At 48.3% G+C, this 2,198-nt stretch overlaps 1 protein-coding gene across 6 annotated transcripts in view; it reads left to right on the forward strand.

Moving 5' to 3' along the window:
• The window catches only part of Llgl2 (LLGL scribble cell polarity complex component 2), a 37,299-nt gene that overhangs the window by 24,856 nt on the left and 10,245 nt on the right, over positions 1-2,198 (forward strand). The gene's annotated exons all lie outside the window — the stretch shown is intronic.

Consider the following 2,198-nt stretch of genomic DNA (forward strand, 5'->3'; position numbering starts at 1 on the left):
TATGATATGATATGATATGATATGATATGATATGATATGATATGATATGATAATAATAAGAAAAGAAAGGCCCAAAATTCTGCTGTGTCAGCAGCTCCTTAGTCCAGTACCCTTTTCACATGGGACCACAAATCTCAAAGCCCTAAGGCCTGTGCAGTGAGGGAGCCCAGGCTCGAACTTATTACATCAGCTGGGCCACCTCCTGCTGACACCTGAGGTTTGGGCCTCTGTAATGTGGCTGAAAAGCCTGGAGGTGTGTTCAGAGCAGCTCTGCGGATGCAGAGGGGGACAGGAGTCTAGAAGTAGAGCTGAACAAGAGCTTGCTGGGCCAGTTTGACAGTGATGGGCACCTTCCACGGCAGGTGGCCAGTGTCCCGGGACTCAGACCTGGAGGCCCCAGAGCAGGCTCAGGACATAGACAGCTGGCAAACCAGGCTTTCCTAGTTTACATGTGGGGATGAGACAGGACCCACTTGTCCAGCTCCAGCACTGCTGGCTTGGGAGGATTCCTGTGTGGGGTGGGGGCCTTCTGACTACAAGGTCTGCTCCATTCCTGCTTGACAGGGCAGGGCAGGACTAGGCGAGGGCAGCACACCTGAGGTCAGAGCAACGTAGTTTGTAGGATGACAGGTGGGGTGGCTGGTGTCTAGCCTGGGCTGAGTCTATGGGCAGGACATTAGGAGGACCAAGTCCTGCACAAGTGGCTCCATCAGGGCCCAGCCTTGTCCCTAGCCCCTTGCCCTTTATCCGATGGTAAGCTGGCTAGTCAGGAAGGGACTGGAATGCCTGAGAATTCCTTCTATCGATCTAAATCTGTCTTCATCGTCTACTGTGACACTTAAGTAGGTTTTTATTTTGTTCAGGAGGTTTTGAAACAGGGTCTCACCTAGTCCAGGCTGGCCCCAAACATGCTGTGTGTCTAGGGCTGGTGTCTAGATTTTCCTGTCTCCTTTTCGTGAATGCCAGGATTACAGGTATAAGCCATAGTTTTTACGTCATTACACGGCGCTAGGTTTTTCAGTTGTCCACCCCTTAAGTCTTGTCATTTAACAAGGTCTCCATCCGAAGAGATAAATACTACAAGAGACAAAGACAGAGATTCTTTATTATCATTGTAGGGTGGTGTGTGTGTATGTTGTGTTGGTATGTGCTGGGGATCAAGTCCAAGGCCTCAGGCATGCTGGGAAAGTGCTCTGCTGCTGAGCTGCGCCCCACCCACAGTGCTGTTGTTAATAGCATTAGATTGGAAACCATCTAATTGCCCAGCACTTTTCATCTCTGTAATATTATGTCCATTGAGGTCTTAGCCAGGCCTAGTGGTACACACCTGTAATCCCAGCACTCCGGAAGCCGAGGCTGGAGCTCACTCAGGAGCACATATACTAAATTGGAACAATATGGATAAGGTTAGCATGCAAACTCATGAAGAATTCTTTACTGAAGAAGGAGAGCAAACAAACACAGCCCAGTGTGGTAGTGTGCTTCTGGGATGACAGTGCCCGGGAGGTCGAGACCAGAGGCTCCCCAGGGCTCACTGGCCAGCCAGTGAGCTGAACCAGTGAGTTTCAGGTTCAACAAGAGATCCTGTCTCAAAAACTAAGGCAGAGAATGGGAAGACCATGTCAAATTCTGGCCTCCACATGAGCATCTGTCCCCCCAACACATGAATTTGTGACCACAAACTTACTCATACAACCTACATATAACAGCAGCAAAAAAGGGCCATCAAGGTGCCTCAGCAGGTAAAGTTTAACAGGTTTAATTGTCTCCAAACCTGACAATTTATATTTGCTCCCTGGAACCCGGGTGAAAGTAGGAGAGAAATGACCTCAAAAGAGTGTCTTCCACCCACAAACATGTGATGGCTTGTGCATGCCCATGCTCACAAACATACATCATGCACACGGACATAGTAAATAAAATAAAATTGTAAAATAAACAGCCAGGCGGTGGTGGTGAACACCTGTAATCCCAGCACTCCGGAAGCAGAGACAGGTGGATCACTGTGAGTTTGAGGCCAGCCTGGACTACAAAGGGAGTCCAGGACAGCCAGGGCTATGCAGAGAACCCCTGTCCTCAAAAACCAACCAACCAGATAGATAAATAGACAGACAGACAGATAGACAGACAGATAAATAGATAGAGATAGGCAGATAGATAGATAGATAGATAGATAGATAGATAGATAGATAGATAGA

The sequence above is a fragment of the Psammomys obesus genome, unplaced genomic scaffold, assembly GCF_907164565.1.
Source record: "Psammomys obesus unplaced genomic scaffold, mPsaObe1.curated_primary_1811, whole genome shotgun sequence".
Lineage (NCBI taxonomy): Eukaryota > Metazoa > Chordata > Mammalia > Rodentia > Muridae > Psammomys > Psammomys obesus.